Genomic DNA, 24,795 nt, shown 5'->3' with positions numbered 1-24,795 from the left:
ACCCACATATTAAACAATGTGACCTCATAGCTTTTATCTTTCTTGGCAAGGTTGTCTAAAGGCAGCACCTCACTGCATAATTTCAAAGTTAAAAGTTTTCATTACTGGGCATAACTGTATCTCATAATAGCCGGAGAAAATCCCTGGTCAAAGGTCTTAAATAACACCCCTGCTTTAGTTGTCAAGAATGGCATTAAGTATTGTTTAGTACATAATAAATAAGACTACTGTAAGTTCTCTTATTTATAATTAAATTATTTAGTTATAACAATAATAATAATAATGAATTTATTTTAGTGTCAATGTATTTAGCTTAACAGTTGGCCTAACTGGGGACACTTTAAAGTACTGGCACACTAATCTATTACATGATTTTTAAATTAATGATCTTACCTAAAACCTAAAACTATTTATAAAATAACTAGAATAGTACGCGCGCTCTCATTGGCCGAGCGGAGTGTTTGCATGACAGTATGTAAACATGGTTATTGTGGCGTCAAGATGTTCTGCTTTTCGGGCGCTAATCACGCAAGAACGAATTTAAAAAGTTTTCGAGTTCAAAACTCAACAAGTTTACTTTATTTACCCATTTCTTCGTCGGCTGAAACTTGGAAAATCGTTACAAAGAAAGAGCGTCAATTTTTTTTCGCTTAAACTGACATTTTAAGCGAGAAAAGTCCGTATTTTGGAAAGCATCTTTTTGCAAAACAAGAACTGATTTGGCGTGCAAGACTTCGTGGATAAGACAGAACAGTTCCCAGTGCCGATATATACTGCTGAAAGTAAAATAGGTAATAGCGTCATTTCGTTGCTATGACAACTCCGATGTCATTGCAACCCTGATCACAACAAATTTTCATTTTTATCTAGTACAACTGTGATGCCAATTTTTTCAAAACTTTGTTTATGGCGACGTAGTTTAAGCTCAAACTTGGGAGGTATTGGCCCTGGAAAACTGAGAGTGCATGTTTTTGAAATAGGCCTACTCTGGGGCCTTAAGTCGCCTAAAATTGCCTTAAGTCGCCTAAAGTCACCTTAGGTCGTCTTAAGTCGCCTTAAGTCACTTTAAATCATTAAAATGTTAGAGAGGTTTAAAGTGTCTCGTAGTTATTACTTTTTTAGTTTTGTTTTATTTCCAGAATACATGATTTCTCAAAAAGTGTGTAATAACCCATGTTCAATAATATTAGCCACAGACCCACTCTACCCCCCAACCCCCCACAAAGAAACTCCCACAGTGACTTAAGACCCATTAATTTCTTCTCCAGCCCTCTAATTTATACATTGAATTTTTTTAGGCAATTTAACACACATAATAATTAGTTGTAAGCAAGACATTCCTGTATTGTTAATTGTTTATGCAAAAATGACAACACATGGTACACAACTTTATCCAGTCACTTGTACAGGTATTTTATTTATTTAATCAGGGAAGGTTGTCTGGTATTTCCGAGTAAAAGTGTTGTTAATAATAAGGCATTCGAAGGTTCAAGTTCTAGCTAAATTATATTAAACAGCGTGCAAAGAGAGTAGACAGAGTAGTGTCCAGGCAATAGCCCTGGGTTGGATTTTATGATTGGTTTGGTGAACTGCATTTTTAACTTGCCTGGCTGGCAAGTAAAGGTTTTTAGGGAATTCAGATTACAGAAGAACTGTAATCAATCCAATTCATTAAAAAAAAATTGGGGCTAGTCAAAATGGCTTTCAGGCTAGTGCATTCTAGGTACAGCTTGCCGGAATATCATGCTGTAAAGCTGACTTTCTTTGCACTCTGAACAAATATAATCAGAAAGGACTGGGACCGGCATGGCGAACAAATAGGTCGCGTAATGTTGAGCAGGAGGCAGTGATTGCAATTTTTCATCTTTATACACCTCTAATGTCTTCCAAAAGGAAAGGCAAAGGAAGGCTTCTAATCAGTCACCTGAAGAGAAAAGAAGCAAAAATAGTGAAACGGACGAAGTGTTTGAAGCTCTGGAGATGGCGGAGGACGTCGGTCTGAAACTGCAGCGTGTGCTGAATAAATTAGAAAAAATCGATAAGATAGAAGCGCATCTTAGCGAGGTCTCTGCTAGTCTTGCTAGTATTGAGGAGAAAGTATCTCGTTTAGATGAAGATGTACAAGACCTGAAGCAAAAAACAAACAGAGTGGAAAAGAAAGCGTCCGAATTGAAAGAAAGTATCCAGTTCAACGAAGACGACATTTCAGACCTAAAGAAAGAGTCAAAGGAGTCAAAGTTTGAAATAAATGATGTTCGCAAGCAGTTATGCATCAGTCAATTCCACCTGCGCCCAGCCCCGCCTCGGGCTGACCCCCGGGCATTAGCATTTTTTTTTGCCTTGGATGGCAAATTCCCGGGGGTGGGGACTCTTGAGCTGTCAAACCCCCCGGGGTGGGGACGAAAAAAGAGGGCAAATGCCCCGTCCTCCGTCAACACTGCAACATTTTTCATTGCTCGCACAGTCAAATAGTGCCATTTTAAGCATTTTGATGTGCGATTTTTTGTTTCAATTGACGTCTTCCTTTGTAATAGCGCTAGGATTCTAATAAAGACTTCACGCCGCGACGACATGCACCAGCTTACGGTTTTAGTATTGATATGAAATTATTGACATCAAAATTAATACAGCGCTGTAAAGTTATATGTTATGAATAGTTTTATAAATATGAAAGGATGTTCTTCAAATAATATCAACAGAAATTTGATTCAATAACCAAAAAACGTTGATTCACATCGATAGCTCCAATTTCGCTACGTAATTCTGGCTTGATAATAAATGAAGAAATGCATACATACATGTAAAATCGAGAACATGCCTTTACAGCCCTCTACAATTTATTCCTGTCCTTGACAGATGAGTCAATGTGCTTTTTTTCCAGTTAAACCTTCTGTGTAGTTATATTCTGATAGAAAACCGTGTGCGTGTCAAAAGCTCGCAAATGGCCCGGGGATTGGCAAATGCCCGGCCCCCGGGCAGTGCAAAATTTGCAAATGCCCTACCCCCGGGGCTGACAAGGCGGGCAAATGCCCCGCAGTTGCCCGGGGGGGGGAGCTGGGCGCAGGTGGAATTGCATGCATTATTGTATTTAGAAACCTATTCAAGAAGAGAAAATGTTCAATTCTTTGGGATTGACAAAGTAGTGCCGGCTTCTGAAGTTGACTCCCCAACCGAGGATACAAGAGATTTAGTGTTCAAATTCCTGGAAAACAAGCTTCGTATTGAAAATCCTCGTAGTAGAATCGAGTTCCAAAGAGTCCATCGATTGGGAAAGCCTAACAACAGCAATGACAAACCTCGCCCAATTATCGCACGTTTCTTACGATATTCGGACAAGGAAATGGTGATGGATCAAGCCCGCAAGGAGTTAAAGAGGCAAGAGGACAAACAATTTTCGGTGTTTGACGATATACCAAAAGAACTTTACGAAATAAGGAAAAGTCAGATGAAAAAGTTCAAGGAAGCCGGAGGCAAAGGCTGTACAGTATATTTCAGCAAAGCGCAATCAGATAAGTTATTTGTTAATGGTAAATTTATCCCTGCAAATGCTCCATCGACAGATTTTGTTTAGGTACGAGCACCGCTCTCTACACATTTCCAGAGACAAAAATGTACATGTAAATATAATACTCTCATCGGAGCTTTTCTTTCACTCTGCTCTCAAATAGTCATGTATTTGCATATAATTTCCTCGTAATATGTTGTAGGCGTTAAGTACATTCACTTTAAAACTTTATTTCCGAATCACTGTCTCTACAGCTCGACTAGGCTTATGCTGTAGTACGCAAACATGCAATCTCAAACAACTTTACGTAGTTCCATTCCAGCGTGCAGCATTCGAGATAGTTATCTTGCTGATCTTTTAATTGTTTGTATCAGTATTTTAAAAGGTGCTAAAACTTTATCAGAGTTGTCTCTGATAAAGATTTATGACAATACTTTGAAAAATTCCTTGAGAAGAAAGTGTTCAAAAGTTATCTTTATTGCTATTAAAATTGTCATTGCCAGTTATATAATTTTTTGTTGTTGAATTGGTACCTATTACGGGTGCAAATGAATTTGGGAGACGCCCATAAAACAAGATACTGGTACCTTTTAGGGGTGTTCTCGACGAGCACCCCCTCCCCCACTTTTATAGGGGATTACCCCCGGAATATTTTTACCTTAGATACGCCGATTCCAGAAAAAAACGGAAGTTGCATGGAATCGCGGCAAATTTAAATAACATACATGGCGGACGATCAAGTCGATCTTACTGCAGAGGACATTCCTGGTGCTCGCTTTAGTGAAGAAGAGAAAGGAAAATTTACCTTTGCTCACCTAAAGTTTTGGCTAAAATGCAGCCGTATAAATCAAAATGGCAATTTAAAAAAGACACTGTTCAGACTGTTGGATCCGGCTTCGCGCGATCGATCAGCTGTTATGTTGTTTACTTTCAACTACAAGCTTAAATAGCGGCTAAGACACATGTTTGCGTACAAAATTTTCTTTCTCAGGGTCAAGAACCTACAAGGAATGAAAAATCTTAACTGACTGACGTTAAGTGCAGAACCATACTCAGCTTCTTCAACTATTGTGTGAAGTAACTTGTTAATATCCGCGTCAAGGATCATTTTCGGAAATGGAACAGCAGGATTAACTTTTTTGTATATTTTGTTTTAATCTTTCAACTTAAATATTCTAGGTCTAACATACGCGTTTTTAATGGTCTTGGATCGAACAGCATAGAAAGGACACCTCGACGCTTTCTTCCCAGGATGTCTGAGGAATGGCGGGGCTCTGTCATTAATTTGGCTTATGTTGTATGGTCCTCTTTCCCGGTATTCCCCCTTTTCTAGGTTTGGAGGTACAGCTACGGGTATCAATAGGTTGAACTTTCTTGTTTCTGAATATTTCATCCAGTTTCCAGATTACCAACACCATGTGGCAGCAACAACCATTTTTCCGGGCATACCCGCTTGTCACAGTCGGTAGCTAAAATTTTGCGTTTGCCGTTTCTCTGGAATACCATTTTGACTTTGTATTTCACAGATTTCCTTTAGGAGGCCCATCAAAGCGCTCTAAGGTAAATAACACCATCCTCGGAATCTGGACTCGCACACACTTGGAGGTCATGAACAAATGACAGCATTCTGAGCCCTTTAAAAACTATTAAACTCGGCAACGGCATCCCCAGATTTCCTGGCGTTCTTTTCACAATTCTTTAGGTGTTCTAATGCATCAGTTGGAACGAACGTGGGAAGGACGATAAAATGATCACCAAATGCTGCATCGATGGTTTGAAAGTTCTTGACGTTGTTTGCTGCATCACTCGCGGTTTCTCCATTTTCCCTCCGTTCTTCATTCTGTCTCGCTAACTTAACTTCGCTTTAGTGAAGCTCCTCTCTGGGTCAGGGTCATATATTTTTAGATTTTTCATTGTTTGCACGCAGGTTCTTGACCCTGAGAAAACATGCGTCTTTCTTTTAGTTGAAACAGCTGATCGATCGCGCGAAGCCCGATGATGTGCACATACCTTTCCAACAGTTTCTTTTTTAAAATTACCATTTTGATTTATACCGCGGCATTTTAGTTAAACCTTTTGTTGAGCAACGGCCAGTTTTCCTTTCTCTTCTTCATTAAAGCGAGCACCAGGAATGTCCTCTGCAGTAAGATCGACTTGATCATCCGCTATGTTAGTTATTTCAAATTTGCCGTAAGGGCTATTAAGCCTCACTTCCATGCAACTTCCGGGGTTTTTTTTTCTGGAATCGGAGTATTCGCTACTTATTTCCACTCACGATATTACAATTCGCCTTACAAGGTGGGAAATGGTTTGCCTTTGAACAGTGCAGCGAACGAACAATCGTAGTTTCGGAGGCGTTTTAACATAGTTCATTATTCGATCGAGTACAAAATCAAGAACATTACTGGTCATTTTTTAGCAATTAAGAATAAGGCTAACTGGGATATGAAGAGTTCAGCAGATCGAGGAGAGTGTTATCCACCGAGGCCGGAGCCCCGAATTCATTAATTGCTTGATTATTCATTCAAAATAATTCCTAGTTTAAAAACATAGCTAAAACATGCTTACCTGCATCGATGTTAAGTTCATCTTCGATAGTGTACGTTTAGGTTTGTCCAGCTCCGTAAATATTCTCCAAATAGCAGATGTTACCCTCCGAGTTGTCTTCTTGCTGTTTTTGCCATGTTTTAAGCAATTATGTCGCCTAGTTCCAGCTGTAGTTCTTACTCTTGAAAAGATTGAAATGTCCGCAATTTTTTTTTAAACCAAAACGGCTCAATCTCGTCCCCAGGTCTTCTCGGTAACGGTGGCTTAACCTGTAGCGTGCTGCACTTTTGACGTCATTTCCTCGTTAAACACAAAATTCTTCCAAATTTGGTCATCAGTAATTGGTTATGGTGAGTTATGCGTGTGCTTTAATTTTCGCCAATCAGAATTGGGGAAATATTTTGAATAAATAATAATGGTCATTATGGTAGTTACTACACAGTAGGCAGGCCTTACCACGTGACCGCCTGATTTGCATACAAGAAAAAACAGGTGAGATCTTAGCTTGCAAACATTATTTATTGTTTTATATTAGTCATTATTCAGGATTATTTTACATCTTCGATACTGAATTGCAAGATCGGCATAGTATCCGGTTCTGGGGTTCTGATCTGACGATAAATTATGCCAATTCAAATTTTTCGAGGGTGATATTCGTTTACAAGGTTTAAAATTGCGTGATAGCAGCAACTTTTAAACATTTAAAATGCGCTTGACGGTATTAATTTAGAGAGCTCGATGTGGTGACCTAATGAGCTCGAGCCACGCTGTGAGTAAGTAGTCACGCTGCGAGATTTTGCCGGCGCATTTAAACGTTCTTTTATTTTTAACGTCTGTGAGACTATAATTACCGAGAATTCCTGAGAATTCTCAAGAATTGCATTTTGAATTACCTTGTCAAATCAAAACACACATTATCCTCGAGAATTCCTGGGAATTCCCGAATGTCCGAGAAGGTGTGAAATTCTTGTAGACGAGCCCTTGAAAATTTTCGGGAATTTCCGAGAATTTTATAATGTCGATTTTCTTTGAAAAGTAGGGTCCAATTAAGGGCTAATTTCTTAAAAAATATATTCAACACCAGTAAAATCGGATTATCTCATATTGTTGCTGAATTATATCTGTAGTTCTTCCTAAATTTTTTATCATTTTTTTAAATAGCAGCTTCAGTGAAAAATTAAAAGTGTTTGTGCAAAGCTACTCTGATTATTGTGTTCCTATTTTGGCGACCACTTAAATACATAATTTTAAACGGAAGACGGATTTTTGGCTGCTCCTGAGGCTGCTATGACGTTTCGGGGGAGGGGGTACTCCCTTATAAACACCCGGAAAACTATCAAGGATCCAAAGGCATACAGGTGCAAGGTGTCCGCCCGCCTCGATACGAAGCATTAAGATTTTTAGACTCTCCAAATATGTAAAGATATTTAATGTTTTTTCCAAATTTTGTACATTATTATTCACATTTTTTATGATAGTTCTCTAGCGGCTCACCTTTACTCAAATAATGGACCAGTACCCTCGCCCCTTCCCCTGGCATGACGTTCCGTTTTACTGGGTCTCCGATATGATCCAATTCAAATCCTTAGTTAAGCTTTCATGTGAAAATGATGCATGTTTGGATACAGTCAACTCTCTCGTCCACTAAAAGGAGTAAAGAAAGACAAGGACCATGTCTAGGTGTCCGTTTTCTGTAACTTTATCGCAATTAAGGTGGCTCTGTCATTAATACAGGTGCATTTAGCTATGACGAACCTTTGGTCATAAATTTTAGGTTTTAACGCGAAAGCAACAAACATTTTAGGAAGAACTACATCATCATTCAGCCATAATGTGAATTATTATTCATTCAAAATTTTTCCCCAATTCTGATTGGCTAAAAGCACACGCATAATTCACCATAACCAGTTACTGATGACCAAATTTGGAAGAATTTTGTGTTTTCACGTCAAAAGTATGTAAACGCTTGAGCAGGTCACGTGCTAGTTCACGAGCATCTAATTTTACTTAAAGAGATTTTTGACGTGAACGACGTAAAGGCGGCCACATTGGTGTTCTAACACAATGAAACAGCTTAACTTTTTTGTTTTGTAAACGCTTTCTTTTGCTCCATTAATGTTAACTTCTGTTATTATGTTAACTTCTGCCAAAACGACAGTACAATGACATTTATTTAAGACATAAGATCTTTTTGTTTTTGTTTTTTTTTGTTATTGTTGTTGTTGTTGTTTTTTTAATGTGACGTCAAAGCCATTTGCTCAAAACTATAAACTAGTATATAGACATTAATTTAAAGAACGTTGTAAGCGTGTCCTCGTACGTTTTGCAACTCGCCACGGCTTTTTTTAAGTTATTCAAAGATTTTGCGAAATTTAGAATTTTAGAAAAGTTGCGTACTCACTGTCGCACAAAGTTAATTATCGTTGACGTGCACTTGGGTTTAATGGATATGCGTAGTCATGATACGTTTATCTTTTAGATCAAACGCCGCTCAAACAAATCGTTTGTCTTTATATTGCGTAGTAACCACATGATATTGGACAGTTTGCACAATTTACATATTCTTATTGAGCTGTTTAAAGTATATTTCTGATATTGAGCAGTTTACATAAAACAAAACCTTCAATAAAACCTTTTGAAATGAGTCTAAAGAATGAAAAACATTGATCAGGTAAACTCATTTCAGGGTATAAATTTCCTACGCTTGTACTTTAGCAGAAAGCATGCTCACGTTTCCAAAAATAGAATTATTTAGACTGTTATGAAAGGAAGGAAGAAAGAAAGAAAGAAAGAAAGAAAGAAGGAAAGAAAGAAAGAAAGAAAGAAAGAAAGAAAGAAAGAAAGAAAGAAAGAAAGAAAGAAAAATAAAACAGTGGCTAGAACTATTCTAATTTTTCTGGGAGAGAAAATGTTTGTGTGTTACCATCAGAAGAAATGTGCATCACGTGACTTTAGCAACTCGTAACACGCAATGGCTGCCATTGCAGGTGTGCCTTCTTGTAGAGAGACCCAAAAGTGGCTCGAAAAGCTTACCAGAACGTCTGTTTTGTTGTTGTTTTTGCTTTACTTCTCTAACTGCAAATTAAACCGAAGTATTAGCTTACTCAGACTAATCTTTAGTGAACAGGAAAGATGAAAGAAAAGGTTAAAAGTCTACGTACAAATAGCAAGTTTTCTAATCAAGGTTTAAAACAATTTTATTATTAGAGTTGGAGCCACATCTTATTTTCCGTAAGTTTCAATTGTTTCGTAACCATAATGAATGGTTGAGCTTTTTTCGTGATTTCCGGAAAAATCAAAGCCTGGCCTTGATTATTCCGGATATCACAAGAAATCACGTCTGCCATATTGGTTTCCCCAAACAAATGAAACGGCGGCCACGTTGGTGTCCCAAACTAGTCCCGTGGGAGATCAACCTTTTGATATGAAAAACCTTTCCACGTTTGTAACAATAAATTTGCATAGTTGCTGGCCACGTGGTGAAAAAGCTCTATAATTGTTTAGGGCTTCGAAGCCGCCCGATTATGCTTAAATTTCCAAGACTAAGAGCTCAGTGCATTCATGCTAAAAGAGAGAGGCATTTTGGCTGAAAGGTCAAGTCGAGTTTTTTTTTATAGACTTCTTTGGATTGCTCGCTACTTACGGTCACTCCGCAGCAGTAGGTTTGTCAAATAAAAGGTGTAAGTCTTGAAGGACATTAAAACACAAGAATACGCGAGTTACATCGTGGGTAATCAAACCGAATTAAACTTCAGCTATCCGACCCCTTAGGTGTAACTTATGAATTCAAAGAAAACAATTCAAAACTCCTTGACTTTGCATTTCTTATTGACTTGAAACTCTTATCAAAGTCTCAAACGCAATCCACACCCACCTCCCCCCCCCCCCCCCCCTTCCCCCTTCTCCCCACTTTGGAAACAGGGCTGCCAACTATCCACTCACTGCTATCTCTGGCCTATTTGCCACCACCAGCCTTGGCCGAAGGCCGTCTTTTAGAAACTAAAAAAGAAACAACTTTCTCTAAGGTTATCATGTGACACGTTTTAATCGGACACTAAAAGTTGACTTGGCGATGTCTCTTTATTCAAGTTTCCTACAAGACCCATAAAACTATTTAAAAACAATTTTAAGTACAAACTTAAAATTAAATCTATAAAAAAATTAAATTTTGTGCTTTAGATGGTTTTCTTAAAAGAGATAGACAACTTTGCTTTAGCAAATGCCAGTTCTCTCATACTTTGTTTTAAATAAAAGAATGATAAATAGCGAATTCACATTTATTCAAAGGTATTCCAGCTCCAAATTAAATAGCTTGGGCGAAATGTTATAAAAAAAATAATAATTTAAATAGCTGTCACACTGTTGTCACATATCCTTAGCCCTCATGCCACCTGCACTAGGCTTAAATATATTTGATAATTGCCATAACAATAAATGTGTTGTGTGTGTTCTTAAAAGGGCCCGGTGCCCATTTATAAAATAACAAAACAAATTGTACTTTCAACAGCATAAATTCCAAAACTTGACTAACAGTACAAAAAAATAGCGAAAAAAAACAAACACGAAGCAAAAAAACACTTTTACGTTAACTATTTGCTTGTTTGTTTCTGTTTTTGTTTTTCTTTTACAGTCTGAAAAACTGCAGTGCGCTGTAATTACTTAAATACCATAAGGGACCATTTTCTGAGACACCCTTTCTGAAGTCACTGTCGTTAACAATTCAGTGCAAGTCTAAAAAAAACTATGCGTATTGAAACCACTGAGTCTGACATTTTTTGACATTTGGATTTTAAATCTAAACTTGAAACAAATTGGTAATCCGCCGCCAATGCGTGTACGTGTTTCAACTTAAATTTAGCTGAACTAGATGACTGGCTAAATTCTCTGAACGAAGCATACTTTTTCTATCAGTGACTGAGATAAGATTGGAAAATGTTCTTGTAGATGGTGCAAACCAAATCTTTTTTCCTAATTTCGCCTTGGTCTTGACTTCTTTACCGTTAATTCCGACGAATGATATGTCGAATTCCTTTTTGTCCAAGGGTTCCTGAATTTCTCCGTTAAGAATCACAGGCTCACCAGGAATGCTGGGAATTTCGACTTCAATCCCATGCTTGAGTAAAAGTTCATCCTCGCCTTCAATTCCTACACTGTCTGAAAAACCATCAAGCTGCACTACCTGTAGCAAACGAAAAAAAAGGGGAAAACAAGGAATTTTTCTTGTCTGCATGTCCGGTCTGCTATTCACAAAATCTTATAATGATGATGATGATAATAATAAGGTTGATAAATGAGAGACTTAACGATATAATGATGATGATGATGATGATGATGATGATGATGATGATGATGATGATGGTGATAATGATGATAATCATGATCATGTGATGATGATGAAGAGGATAATGATAATAATAATGAAAATGACTGAATGATAATGAGTTGGTGTGAGTTCCTTGGTCGGGCACCGTTACCTGAAAAAAGTCGGGGCTCTTGGTAGGGATGTGAAACAAAAAGACGTTTTTCCTGTCACCGTACATAAAGTAGGAACTGTGCTCAGGGAATTCGTGGTTGTCAAAATGCTCGTAACGAGGAACATCGATGATCTTCATGTTTGGGCACATAAATGGGTGGTTGCTGTTGTCAGAAGGCAAGCCAATAAAACAGTCAAACTCTTCCAATTCACCAGAGTACCCTGTATCCTTAAAGAAGACATCATGAAGTCTTTGCTGTCTACTTCGGAAGACAATCGGTTGAACAACATCATTCCACTTTGACAGCTTTTTTTGGGTGGCGATGTACTTCTCGGCGTCTTTTGTTGCAAACGAATTTTAACTTGACAATTGCTTCGTACTGCTTCGGAACTCTATTAAAATCTCCAACATAACAGGCGATCACTTCGTTCTGTTCATTTACAACTCCTGTGCTGACAAAGTTGTGAAGGGCAGTATGATCAGTAACCTAAAATAGAAATCAAAACAGTTTGACACATAGTTGCAGCAGTCAAGCTGCCTCCTTGACTTGTCAGTATTGCTTAAAGTTATTAGAAGACCCGTGCATCTCAAAATATTTTTTTATTCTCCAGTTTATGATGACTATTAATACCGCAGTTTTATAAACTGCCAAACTGTTTTAAATCACCAGGCATATTATATATAATTTATATGTACATATTAGACATGTTAGGCTGCTTTGCTTATGTATAATCACTTCTACATGCTTATTATTCTCGTGAATAAAGCGATATTCAACTGATCAGGAATTAAAGGCGATGTTAAAAACGGTAGCCTCTGAAAATGACGAAACCTTTCCGAATTATTGTGATGAATGGTAGAATGGCTTAAAGGGATCTTGACACGCTATTCCCTATTATTTTTCATTTTTCTTTTTCCCTATTATACTTATTTTCTTTAGCCCTTGAAACTATTTCCTATCGTTTGCTGCCACGGATGGCAAGAATGGAGTTGGATTGAAACTTAAAAAAGTTGGTCTTGCTTTTTCAAGTTTTAATGCGATGCTTGCAGAAACCACCCACAAAGTTATTATGGTTAGTCGGCATCTCCCTTATGAAATTTGTTTCATATCTTCTTCACGTTTCTACAGGAGCATTTTTGGATCTTAAAAAGCAATATCGTGCTGACATTTCCCCTTTAGGAAGAGCCTTAACCGTTATAAGTAATCGTCATGGTTCATGCAGTTGGACTCTTACCCTTCCAATGGCGCACAAAATACTGTTCCTCATAATTGAAGCCATGTGGTTCATGAACTCTATTGATGTGGCCCAGGGATCCATACAAGTTGTTTTGATGTATTTGACTGGCGCGTCGCTGTTTGAGTTGAGCTAAATCAAAGAGTAGCAAAAAGGAAATTAAATAGATGATTGCAAGCGGGTGAGCAATTAAAAGGACATCCAGCCATTTAAATAATACCACATATTAAGCGCATAGTAGTAGCACATAGTGGTGAATGTATAATAGTTTCGAATAATAATAATAATAATAATAATAATGATGATTTGGAGGTAGCACATCCACAAAGTGGTTCTTCGTCTACGCTGTTCCTGGTCGAAGTGGAATTTGGAAATGCTTAGACTAGCATCAACTGTTCACTTTTCATTACTAAATTAAACACTAATTCATTCATTGTTTACAATCGATAATCTCATGACATATCACGTGACCTTCTTTTATTTAACTCACATAGATTAGCATGATTACAGAAGGGTTAATATTAGTGGGTTATATTATAAAGGATACAAAAAAAGAAAAAAGAAGGAAAAAACAGAGGAAATAAGGAAAACGAGACAATGTACAATTCCTTGTTTTCAGGAACCTATCTCCTGTTGCTTTATACAGAAACGAAAATGAGAAAAGGGAAAGGCAAATTATTCCCGTTCTAGGATGATTGCGTAGAGTTTGGCCAGGCACCTTTTTGAAAAAGAAAAAGACAATGAGATTGCTTAATTGACAGTAATATATATATAAATCAGTTAAAAAGTTACTTAAAAGGGAAAAATTGGTTGCTAAGTAACTGAAACTTCAAGTCAGCGATATAGTTAAATCTAATAAATTTTAGTTGCATCGCAACAACTGTATTCTTATACATGAATACTTCCAGTCGATAACCTACGGTTTTGCTAGACGTTTAACACATTTTAACTGGTCGTTTATTCAAAGAAATCTTACCCCTAATCTTCTCTTGAAATTTGTAGCTGCAACACTGTGGACGTGGGATACCAGACTTGACGAGGTAACAAGCATTGGAATACGAAACGCAGTATGTTCCCCTGACGTATGACTGAGGCTTTCGAATATCGCTGTGTTGATTGCATTGCACACTTCCACACTTTGGTTTCCTTTCAGGTTTACAGAGAAACACGGTATCAAGGTGTCAGGACCCACTTCTTTTAGGTAAAGCATAGCCTCATCATCCTAAAAGACAGGAGAAGCTAAATGCTTACCACGTATACGTCGCTGTGTTGTTAGTGAATTGAATCACAAAAATATAGCTTTATGAATTATTGCCACCGAAGAAGAAATTTAAAAAGAGACTTTTATAGTGCTTGCCCGTCCTTACAAAAAAGGGCTGCAACGCTCGAGACATCAGCTTTGATAAAACAAAAATATCGATCATATTTTTTTAATTATCAACCAATCATATTATTCTTAGCCACACATCGTTCGGTCATAAAATTTTTAAATTCGATTGGCGGCTAAAAGTCACCTAACTCTTAGTCTAGCAACTTGAAGTACAATTAAAGACAGTTAAATTTGAAACAGTTTTAATATTTATGACCCTTTTTTCCGTAGTCACGAATTTTTTTTTACATGTAAGAATAAAGAATAAGCAATTTATGAGGCATTTTGATACGGAATTAGTAGTAGGACTCCATCAATAGTTTTAGAGATTTTTTTCGTAGATTTTCTCGGCAGAAAACTCGAATCCCAGTAAAATGCAAAACAATCGCTAGTACTTGGGTGCATTGCGGCGGACTCAATGAACATTAACATTTCAGTCTAACAAGCTGAAATATTTACCCGTGCAAGTTCTTCGTTGCTTTTGCCAAGGATTCGTTCCGTTATAAATTTGATATGCTCTTCGTCTGACCAGTTATTTAAATTGGGTAAAGGCTTCGTTGTTTTGATAACAAAAATGTCGTCTTCTTTAGCCAGTGTTGCCCACTGACAGTATAGGATCTTTGAGGTAAACATGCACTCAGCCAGGATACGACCGTAACCGTTCCTATGAAGACCGATCACCTGCGAAGTCAAGAACACGAAATTATAAGGAAAACTAAGCCTTTGGTTTTGTTTTCTTTTGTTTTCTAGTTTCTTTTTCAATCTATATCTGCAACTATAAGGACTTGAGGGCGCCAAACAGTAAGTACTCTTGTAGAAATGGACTTACGATGGATTTTCAGTTTGTTTGATGTTTTTGCTCTGTATGAATATACGTTCCCTGAGGCCTAGGAGAGTTGAAAGAATGTCTTAGCCTTTCCCGTGCGTGTCAATTACCCTGATCCCGCTTCCAAATTGCCCCATTTGCATTATTAATAGAAAAGGGTTCCCAATCTTCCACCCCATCTCTCCACTGATCAAACCTGGACAACTTGTTTACCAGAACTGATCTGACTAGCTGATCTAGCCTGTGCCACAGACGAAACCAAACTCTAATTACGCCCTTCGACAGCAAAAGAGCAGCGAAATCCTTGTTCTGGGCCCCCACCTGTGTACCAGGAATTAAGTACGCCCCATGATTACCCTGTATATAAAGCCATTGTTGATTTTGCCAATAGACTGATAAAAGGAGGAAGCTCGAAGCGCACTTCCAGTAATTCGTTGAGTCCTTTGGGGAACCAGAACAATGATCACCGGGCGCTGCTTCGTTGACGTTACTAACCGAGGTTAAATGACGTCTGCGACGCAGGCTAGAACTGATCTAATCTTCGAAAAAAAAAAATTCTGGGACAACTCTTCCCAGCTGTTTTCTGGAGAGACTCATTTCCAGTGTAGGATCTCTTCTCTTTTGTTACGACAGCAATTAGATCTGCAACATTAAAAAGGGCCCAAGCTCAGGAAAAAAAAAAGAGATTTGCTTGGAATATTCCACTAAACAGCGTGATGTACTGAGATAAAGCAATCGTGATGTTTGTACTGAGGATTTCTTTTTTGCTTTGAACCAATATCGGAAAAACAGTCATGAATGATTACCCTGTTTGCCATCATGACCCCTGCAGCAGCTGCCCCAGGTTTGGATCCCTCGATACCGACGTCACCGAGAATCATTTTTCCATGGTAGTAGAGCACTTTAGTGGTGATTGACAGAAATGAGTTCATCCTTCTGTCTCTGTAACAGATTGCACCGCCTGGATAAGGACAGAAGCCAGATTTGTGGGGATCTACAGTGATTGTATCACAATGGTGGAGAGCTGATAACTGTTCGTGGACGTAGGAACTCAGGTACATTTCCGGAACAAATCCTGTTTCTTTGGCTGTTGGCATAGGACTGCTCTCCGGCTGCGCTCGCAGCATACTACAGAAATATCCTCCCCAGGCCGCATCCGCGTGAATGCTGAAGTTAAGACCCTAGTTGTCAAAAACATACAAGTGGAGGGTTTAGTAGATCATTAATAATATACATGAAAAAATTTCTCGATTGTGATTGGCTAAGAGGAATGCAGTTTTTAGGTAACACAGTGCAGAAGAAAGGTAATTGAGTGCAAAAAAAGGTAATTGAGTGCAGAAAAGAGTAACAAACGTGACATTCTGATGGGCTAATAGACAAAGGAACTCACTGAGAACCAATCAAATGCGCCATCTAAATGGCGCAAAATTTGAATCCGCTCCGGACCAATCTCGAGCAAAAACCGCAATGGTTGGCGATTGCAGCACATTTGCTTTTGCGACCGAAACAACTGTAGAGGAGCTGAAAAACTGCTCTAAAAACCAAAACACTGCAAAAAGCATTGGTTTTTGGCTCTCTTTTTGGAAGAATTGGTGCGTAGGTAAGGAAATTACTGATGAAATAGAAAATTATGAGCCGGCTGGGCTTAACACTTTGCTCGAGCATTTCGACGCCAAAGTAAACAATACAAAAAAGGTGAAGATTATGAACTAGAAAGCACACTTAAAGAACAAAGGCTGCACCCTGTCCATTGTACGTGATCGAGAATTTAGTTCGTCCAAAGAGGTGTTGGAGGAAAAAGCGAAACAGCTTCGCTTGGCTGGCCGTGGTAAGCGCCCAAACAAAGCTCGGCAAGTATCAGAGGAGGAAGAAGAAATTCTCTGGATGAGCGGTAAACTCGAGGTAATAACCCAGAATCTTTATTTCAAACACATTGAACAATTCCATGAACTGTTCAGCCCGTTTCTGCAGCTTGCAAACTTTAAAAACATCGAGCAAAATGTTGTTTTGACTGCACGTGTGATGATAATTGCAGCATTTGAATAATTTATTTTTGCACGTATTTTACGCGGGTTGACTCCCTATTAAAGAGATTTTTAAGCTATCTCGCAATTTTTTCATGAATATTATTAATAAGTAATCACATGATTTTTCTCGTGCAATTTGGAATAAATAAGCACTCGTAAATTTTTTCAAAGACCACAAATTGCACTCGCCCTACGGGCTCGTGCAATTTTGTTAGCCTTTGAAAAAATTTACTCCTGCTTATTTATTCCAAATTGCACTCGAAATCATGTGATTACCTGTACAAATCGCATTGCTAGTTTAAGTAAGGGAAACGAGGTATATTGGGTCTATGTATAGAAAAACGAAAAAGCGATAAAAGTGTGACTTCGCCGACAATTATTCACTGATAGTGTTTACAATAAAGATAACAGCGATGATGATGATGATGATGATGATGATGATGATGATGATGATTAGATGATGAGGATGATGATGATGATGATGAGGATGAGGATGATGATGATGATGATGATGATGATGATGATGATGATGATGATGGTGATGGTGATGGTGATGGTGATGGTGATGGTGATGGTGATGGTGATGGTGATGATGATGATGGTGATGATGATGATAGTGATGGTGATGATGATGATGATGATGATGATGATGATGATGGTGATGATGATGATGATAGTGATGGTGAATTGGTTTTTATTAACCGAATAATTACCTTACTTCTGAACTTTTCACGCAAATCGACAATTGCAGTCACTGGATCCACAGCGCTTTGTTCTGTTGTTCCTGTAACAGCTACCACGTTAATGACTGGAATTTCCTTATCCAATTTTTCTCTCAGAATCCGGTGCAATTCTAAACGTTGACAAACAAAATTAACCTTCAGTTTAAAACAACTTTTCTAGTCTAATATATAAACAGCAAAAATAGTATCAGACTGAAATTAAGCTTAATTCTGTTCACACTTATGTAAGCAAAACATGCCGACATACATTTTGTACGCATGCAGTTGCAGTTGCTGTTCTTTGTGCCTGATTAAGCCGATAGTGAGTGACATTAGAGTAAAACCAAACACAAATCAAAGCACTGCAAGTGGAAGACACAACACTGGTCAGTTCTGATTTATTGTACTTTAGCACCTGCCAATTTATTGATATAAAGTCGTTGAAGAGTAATCACTTTTACACCACAAAGATAACAGTTACATTAAGTGTTGTACTATTATTATTATTATTATTTTTTAAGCCAAAACAAAGGCTACTGTCTTCCACTGCAAGGAAAATCTCGTACCTCGAGTCTTCCTCCCGTTCTGCGCATGCTAGCTTGACAAAACTGGCGCTTTTCCAGACCGCTGGTCAAGGGGAATGAAGACGCTTGGTACGAGGGTGCTGCAACGATTGAAGTACATCAATACAATATAGGTAGATAAAACTGTGTGAATAAAAAGAGAGTTGTTTGTGGCTACTCGAAGATAACACAATAAAACATTACCAGTAGGATCCATCCGCGAGTTTTCGTCAACTGCTACAGAAACAAGGCTCTCTCGACCAAGTCCAAGGATGGTAGCTGCTTTCGTTAAAGAAATATGTAATGTGCTTGGAACAACAATGCATGGACTTTGTGTTAGCATATGTCGCCTTACAAACTCCTGTGTTCCAATGGACTCGTAAAGGTACTTGGACATTATTTCCATAAATTCATGATGTGCGAGGCCGGTCAAAGCTTGAACATCAGAAGGCATTTTTAAGATAGTGTCGACATCAAGGTTAAGGAGTTCCCACTGGGAAGCGCTAATTAATTGTTCTTCCTTTCCTCTCTGAGGGAATAAAACCTAATCGGATACAATTTAGAAATAAAACAAGTAAATTTTGTTTCCCAAGAATGGCTCAGAATCTCGGTCTGGGAAAACATATTAAGATTTGATCGAGGGGAACAAAATTCTAAGAGAAAAAAATGTTATATGCAATAGCTCAAAAAAGGTAAACTTTTATGGGAATAAATTCACGCTAGCGGTCAACATACTCGGGAAGTGAGGCAACCGCACAGACACTTTGGCGGGAAGCAGTGTTATCGTCAGATGTCATGTGACCTCCACGTTATCCGCTAGAGAGTGCTGTTATAGGGAAAATTCTAAGTTTTATAACACAACAGTAGCCGAAAAGCGGCCTGCAAAGTACAATTCGCCTAATGGAATTATGTTTTAATTTTATATTTATAAGTGCAATTTTGAATCCAACAAAGCCAGCCTTTCATATTATCCCTAACATCCAGTACAACGTGTTGCAATACACCTGATAAATTAGAGCAGAAATGAAGCAAAGAAATTTACCTTATATCCTTCGGCACCAGAAAGTCTTTCGTCTTTTAACAAAGCCTCTTGCAGTCCCAATGGAAAGTACTTCACATTTCTTCCCGCCCAAATTGCTTCAATGTTGGCTACAGACCCTCCAGCGGTGAGATGTCCCATACATCTGTCCCTGTCATACCCCAGCATGACACACAGGTCTTTGCCCACTTCCATTTCGTATTTACTGGTGACAGTGGAGACCTCCGACGCGCAGTTGTTTTGGTTGTATAACATTGCAGACATATAGCCAAGGTTTGCTGGCATCGCTGTCTCCCAAAGAACGTGACCCTGAGTCAAAAAGAAGTATTTTTTTTTTTCCTTTTTTGTTATGTAGTAGTGATATCAGTTTAGTTCTTCCTTTGGGGTGGGGAGCGGGGTATTCGGTTCCTTTGATCTAAAAAGGCTTCTTCACACGTTATATTTTTATTATTATTATTATAACTATTATTATTATTATTGTTATTGTTATTGTTATTGTTATTGTTATTGTTACTGTTACTGTTACTGTTACTGTTACTGTTATTGTTATTGTTATTGTTATTGTTATTGTTATTATTATTATTATCATTATTACTATTATCATTTTGTGATCACAATTAACGATAAAAAGTCATCACGACATTTCATGTTAAAATTTCGCCCAAAGTCATTTGGGGACACATTGTGCTGATGCCTCGGGTGTCTCAGGTGGTTTCCGATTGTAGTTCCCTTGTGCTCTTCAGTTCGCTGGTGTAGCCAACATAACCTGTATCGCACAAGTTATTATTATTATTATTATTAGTAGTAGTAGTAGTAGTAGTAGTAGTAGTAGTAGTAGTAGCAGTAGCAGTAGCAGTAGCAGTAGCAGTAGCAGTAGCAGTAGCAGTAGCAGTAGCAGTAGCAGCAGTAGCAGTAGCAGTAGCAGTAGCAGTAGCAGTAGCAGTAGCAGTAGTAGTATTTTCATTGTTATCATCATCATTATTATTATTATTATTATTATTATTATTATCATTAATTTGATCTGATTGATTGATTTGATTGATTTGTTTTTTGTCTCTTTACAGGTTATGGAATTTAGATAAAATAAAAAAGGATTATCATTATCATTTATCATCATCATCATTATTATTATTATTATTAAAATTACTAAGATTTGATGAAGAAAAAGAAGGGAATGAATGATTAAATGGATCGATGAATCAAAGTAATAATATACCTTAATTCTATACATGTACCTTGTATCTTGAACTAAAGAATGGGACAGAGTTTTTTAATTCCAGTTGCAATTTTTCCATTTCAGATTGTAGGTTCTTCATGGCATAGCTGAAGGATCCTGCTTCCCGCAGCTCATCAGTGACATAAGGGGGATCACAGGGAAAATAACTGTTAAATATAATGGACAATTATTGGATGAGGATGAATAGGATTGAAATAGTTATTTAAAAAAAAAATAGAAATTATTAGATTCACCTTTCGCTAGATCTGAAAATCGAATCATGCACAGCAAAGAGGTTTTATCCACCAAGGTCGAAAACGCCATGGCGTTGATAACACTCTCCTCGATCTGCATAATTCTTCAGATCATACACACGCCAGATACAATAATTGTTTTGTTATTCATTCAAAACACTTCATAGTTTAAAAACATGCTAAAAATTTCTTACGTTGATTGGTATTATGTTTCCGTCTTCAATTTCCAGTTTCTCGCCGAATTCAGGTTATAAACTAAGGGGATGGATGTTTAAACTGGGAGATATTCTATATGTCATTCGTAAAGTGACATTTTTGCTGTTCTTGCAATGTTTTTAGGCAGTGCTTCGGCTTATTTCTTCTTCTCAAAAAGTGTGAAAAAACGTTTTAACGCCTTGCAGTATTGATGTCATTTTATCAGATCTCTCAAACGCCTTTCAAATTTGGTCAATGGTAGCTAGTAATAAAAAATCATTAGCCTGGGAATTTGAAACAATCACGAACGGAGAAATAGTTTGAATGAATGATAATAATCAATAATAATAATACTAAATTATCATAATCATAATCATAATAATCAGTACTATTATTGTTATTATATATCATGTAAAGGCTAATCTTCCTGTAAACAAAACAATATATCTGATTACAGATCTCCCACTACAAGCCCGCCCCAACTTAAATGCATTGAAATGATTTTATTTTATTATGATGTTTTAAAGCCTAATTTTAAACCAGCAAAACCAAAACATATCTGGATTTTGGTTAGCACTCTCACAGCTTGTTTCGAAGAGCTTTTTTCCATTCCGGCCCGCCAAAACCCCTTACAAAGATTTATAAGACCAGGGCAGAAGTTTACGGTAGCCGTACTGCGTGGCCCATGACAGAAGTTGAAAAAAAAACTGTGGAAGAGTTTATTTCAGCTTACAAAAGAGGCACAAAAACTACCAAAAAATGCCTATTCCTCAGAATTTATCCCTTCACCCTACTGACACCTGCTAGGCAGGCTAACAAACTATCTTATATGAGTATTGTATGCCCGCAATTTTTAGGGCCAGAAACAAAAAACGGTCTCCACAAAAAAGAAAATTGAGTAACTTGAGTAAAGTAGAATGTAACTTCTGCACAAGTTCAATCCACTTGGAAAAAGCATCACCGCGCACTTTTGTGTTTCCCATCAAATATTACTTGTAATAAAGTATTATTGTAATGTACCTGTGACGGAATCCGATGTGAGAATCGATGGCCTTTGTCAACAAGTCCCGAAACACTTCTCCGTTTTCTGCTTTGGGTCCCAAAAACCAAGCTCCAACGGATGCCCATTGTTTTTGCCTGTCGACCACGTGATCTCCTCTGGTAAATACTTCTCTTTGCTGCGAGTACATCGGGGCTTTCGACAAGCGTGCTCGCTTTGTTGCTGTATTACAGTCATCTTCTCGAGCAGAGCTTCTTCTGCGTCTAAACATCCTTCCTTGAGAAAAAAAAATATATATATATATAATAATAATGATAATAATGATAATGATAATAATAATAATACATACGGATAGCGGACTGTCAGTGAATGAGCCTAATACAGTGATCAAGGATCATGCCAACCGGTGTTGCAAACTTATACAACTGTAGAATCGGTACCATCTGACCGAAACACCTCAACGAAAGGTGTTCAATTTCTTTAAAGCTCGTGTTAATTACTGGGCTGCCCACAGGCAAGCCCAGTTATAATTTCCACTTTCGGGCGTCTGAGCAGAAAAACGATCACCCAGGGGAGGGAAGACAAGAGGTCTGGCACCAAGAAATGATGTTCTCAGCACTTGGACGTGAGCCATTCAACTAAAATTCTGACCGGTCTGACTGCGAAAAGTGGTTCACCTCAAAAGGTGGATCATGGACCAGTTGTTTCAAAACTTTTCCAGTTAGACCAAACCGATCCATTGAGTTCTGGACTGAAATTACCAGAAATTCTGGTTGAATGGATCACCCCCCTTGTTTCATACGATTTTTCCTTGCACAAGTATTTTTTGTATCGCCACTTTGGAAGTCAAAATTTTGGATAATAATAAAGAAGACGTTGAAAAAAAAAAAGCTTTGAGAATTTCGCATACAAGTTCAATGCTTCACCGCGACAGCCGCGAGCTTCACAAAGACCACCTTGACGGAAATAGCAGCTATTACTGACAAGGTTTGGCGACTGTGTAGAGCTTACAGTTGTTATCAATGTAGTCCAGAGGTTTTGCTTTTGTTCGTATCTCTATCTTGCTAAGCTTTTATCATTAACTTTGTGCATGATCTTGTTATCATTTGTTAATATGCTTCTCCTCAATTCTGTGTGTTCGCCCATTCAGCAAGCACGATTATTGTCAGCATTAGCGAGTTTCGATAAACCCGTTTAAAGTTCACAGCTCGAGTAAAGTTTCTTGCCATACATACCGTTTTATGTCGATGTAAACTAAAGCCACCGCGAAATGGGAACTTGAAAAAGCCAATAATCGATTTATCTCGAAACAAAAAAAACTTTCTTAAAGGCATTCGTATTCGTCGACACCCTATCAATTCTATTAGTATTTTTGTTTAACTAAATGAATCTGCATTTATTAACTTACCTTGCAAGTTTTATCCGTTTCGGTTTTAAAGTAAACAGATTTGCAAATTGACTGTATAGGATTTGTATGGCTGTCGGCGATAAAACACTAAACAGAGTCCAGTTAAAGTGTTCCAGTTCTCGTCCAAGTTCCTCACATACAACGACCAGTGATCGGTTCTGGGAGTTGAAGATGCTTACTTTCAGGTCCCGTTACATTTTACACATACCGATTAAAATTTCTCTCGGTTTATAACCTTGAAAACACCGTAAATTTCAGTATGGACTCCACGGTTAAATTTCCTGTTATTCGCTTCGCAATATCTCCGCGAAAAATCGTCCAAATTTCAAGCAAAACCTCTCGTTTTGACATTTTGAACACTCACCCGATTCACGCAACCCCTATGGGTGATACCCGCTGAAAATGCACCAAATTACGCGGGCATCACCCGCTGAATTACGTACTATAGTACGGGCAATATGGCGGTCCACAGGCTACACAACCATCTGTGCAAGTAATCGTGATATTTAGATAAAATAAAAATAATTCCGCCTCTTTGATACAGTGGAAAATGGAAAGACTAAAATATTAACGTCTATTTGATATATAAACCGCAAATTTTCAAACAATTCCAGCTAATTCCGCATAACCCGAAGACGAGTAACGAATAGGGCGAAGTTAAGTTGCTCAAAGTGAAGTTTTATTTCATTGTGTTAGGTTAAAATCCATCCGTGATTTGAGATAAAACGTCTTTAGTAAACAATTGTAGTTCTCAACGCGGAAAATAAAATATTCTGGGTTTCGGGAGTGCGGTCTGGCTCACGTCTAATAGGATGCTGATACGACGGGCGTTTTTGAGACGGGCAAATTCGAGAAAGACATTTTATTACAGTTCCCCCAGATGAAGTGTATTTCTATGATATTCACATCAAACTGTTCCGAATCGTGTAATAGACACGTTTTAAGCAAAAATCTGGTCTTCCAAAAGCCCAAAGTAAAGAATTTTGGAATGGCGAGTGCAGCGTGTGTGACGTCCTAGGCTATAGGATGCCGATTCACGGGCGTTTTTAAGGAGGGCAAATTCGAGAAAGAAATTTTATTACAGTTCCCCCAAATTAAGTGTATTTCTATGATGTTCACATCAAACTGTTTCGGATCGTGTAATAGAAACTTTTAAAGCAAAAATCTGGTCTTCCAAGGGCCCAAAGTAAAGAATTTCTGAATGGCAAGTGTAGCGTATGTGACATCCTATAGGATGCCGATTCACGGGCGTTTTTAAGGCGGGCAAATTCGAGAAAGAAATTTTATTACAGTTCTCCCCAAATGAAGTGTATTTCGATGAAATTCACATCAAACTGTCCCGAATCGTGTAACAGAAGCGTTTTAAGCAAAAATCTGGTCTTCCGAAGGCGCAAAGTAAAGAATTTTGGAATGGC

The 24,795-nt window shown here is 37.9% G+C and overlaps 1 pseudogene; it reads right to left on the bottom strand.

The window, feature by feature from the left end:
* Positions 1–10,119: 10,119 nt before the first annotated feature.
* Positions 10,120–23,521, bottom strand: LOC140948767 (L-tyrosine decarboxylase-like; annotated as a pseudogene).
* Between the last annotated feature and the right edge of the window lie 1,274 nt (positions 23,522–24,795).

This window comes from Porites lutea, chromosome 9, assembly GCF_958299795.1.
Source record: "Porites lutea chromosome 9, jaPorLute2.1, whole genome shotgun sequence".
Classification (NCBI taxonomy): domain Eukaryota; kingdom Metazoa; phylum Cnidaria; class Anthozoa; order Scleractinia; family Poritidae; genus Porites; species Porites lutea.
Note: the sequence above shows the minus strand (reverse complement) of the source record. Positions and strands in the feature narration are given on the sequence as shown.